The following is a 2463-nucleotide window of genomic DNA, read 5'->3' on the forward strand; positions in this document are numbered from 1 at the left end:
ATTTTTCTACTCTGAGATGAAAAAGCACTGTTTCAAATTCTCATTTTTATTCAGTTTTTCCACTTTGGTTGAAATTGGAGAGATATTTCTAATCTAGTGAATGATCCTGGGAAGTTATTTCCCAATTTTCTGGAAGAAGTTGAAAGCTGTGGAAATGTTACAAGTCTGAAAGGTAACCCAGCCCTCTGTAACAGAAATAGCTCATATGATAAAGTACTCTTCTCTAAATCAGGTCATGCCAATTGGCATTGAAGTTAAAAAATTCCTTTGGGGAGAGATCTGAGCCCTGCTGATTTAATTACTAGGCTTTGTTTGATCTTATTTGTTTGGATTTTGCTGTATTGAGTGTAGTTCTGGAATCCTGCCTAACTTATTTAGTAGTATTAAAGGAAAAAAAATGATGACACAATTCAGCTTAAAAACAACACTCATGAAAAAGTGGCATTTGCAAAATGAAGAAAAGATCAAATATACAAGATGTCATTTCCCCCTCTTTTTAAATTCTCATATGTTTGTCTGGTCATACAAGCCAAATGAAGAGAACTGCTAGTAATTAAAATGTAATTCACTGAAGTGTGTGCAGCTGTAGCAATGACTTTAGTGCCAGGCTCAATTTGATCTATAGAAACAAATCCTAATTATTTCTAGTGGAAAAAATATCTTTACTCAAGAGAGTAGGTCTGAAGTCTTTATTGTATTAATAAAATGTTTGATGAATTTATGGATTAATTTGATTGATTCATTTGTTTATTTATTTAGATTTTGAAACACACCTGGCAGTGCTCAGGGCTTACTTCTGGCTCTATGTTCAGGGATCTCTCCTACAGCTCTGGGAATCATAGGAATGCCAGGAATTGAACCTGTCAGCTTCATGGAAAATAAGCAACAAAATCACCGTACAGGTCTTTACTTTGTCAGTGATAATTTAATACATAAGAAATAATTTTGGGACTAACGTTTGAAGAGATACCAAAATGATGAAACCCCTGGGTACATGAGGCTTTGAGCTGATGATTCTTAGCTCTTTTCGGAGTTTCCTCCCTCCTTACATAGTGTAGAAACTCATAGAAACCACAGCCACACACCATATCATCCAATATATAAAGGGCCCAGCTTCACAGCTTCACAACTACTCTGAGGAAGCACCAATCATCCTCATTTACAGCATGTAGCCACTCACATGAGTATGAGATACCTCTGAATTCCACAAGTTTGACAGCCCATTAATTGAAACCATTAGGTAGGTTCAATTGCAACAAATAACTCAATAATTCCTCAAACTTTATATATTACCACTGATATATTAAAAGTTAAGAAACATATGATTCTATTGGATTGTATTTGTACTGCTGTCAATTTTAAAGTGGACTAGTTGAAATGAGCAAATTCACCCAAAAGTGAGATGACACACATCTCAGAGGAAATGCCAGGACGTTATATTAGTCCTCTGTGAAGTTAATCTTTGTAGCTAATCTATATAGTTAGTCATTTGTGAATTTAGTCTATAGAGTTTCCCCTAACTGACCCCCCCCACTACCTTAATACCTCTAGAAAATTTCCAAGAAAGAGTGATTAGAGCAGTTGATTATATTTTGGGTTTTTGATTTAAAACTGTGTGGTTTTGGTCCAAAAGTTTCTCCTACCATGAAGATCTAGCCTTCTCTTCTCTCAAAGATCCATCCATGCTTATAGTCAGGAATCCTGTATTTTAATGGTTTTCAAGGCTCCTGAAAAAGGTCTTTTCTGTTAAAGGCCTCATAGTTTTGGGTAGTTTAGGTTTCAGGCAATGTTTTCCCAAACTGCATTAGCAGGGTTCCACTATATTTCTGCATATCTGCCTGCAACAGAAGGATGTGATTGGCAAGGGAAGAGACACAATTTTAATTTTGCACTTGTTCAAATCTGATATTATTCTCATAAATCAAATTATGAAAACCTCTTTTAATCTTTAAGAGCAAGATTGGTAATACATATATAATGTCTTTAAACTCTAGATTTGGGAATAATCACATTTTGGAAAGAGGAGGTCTCATTTGAGCTCATATTTAGCATTTTGGAAGAAGAAAATGATTGAATAAAGAAGTACGGAAATAAAACTGCCAGAAAGAGGGGAATGAGGAGGATGAGAACCAATTGAAGTATTAATTATAAATTTTGTTTTGTTTTGGGCCTCATCTGGCAATGCCCAGGTGTTACTCTTGCTTCTGAACACAGGAAATTACTCCTGGCAATGCTTGGGAACAATATCATATGCTAAGATCAAACTCAATTTATCCCTACGATGGCAAGCACTTCATCAGTTGTTGTATCTGGCCCAAAATTATAATGTACACACATATGTATATATATATATATATATATATATATATATATGTAAAAGTTAATAAGTATATATTCCTGAGAGATTCAATAGCATCAAGATGGAGAGGTGATTACTATTTTTTTACAAAATAAAAGTTATTT

This window comes from Suncus etruscus, chromosome 8, assembly GCF_024139225.1.
Source record: "Suncus etruscus isolate mSunEtr1 chromosome 8, mSunEtr1.pri.cur, whole genome shotgun sequence".
Classification (NCBI taxonomy): Eukaryota; Metazoa; Chordata; class Mammalia; order Eulipotyphla; family Soricidae; genus Suncus; species Suncus etruscus.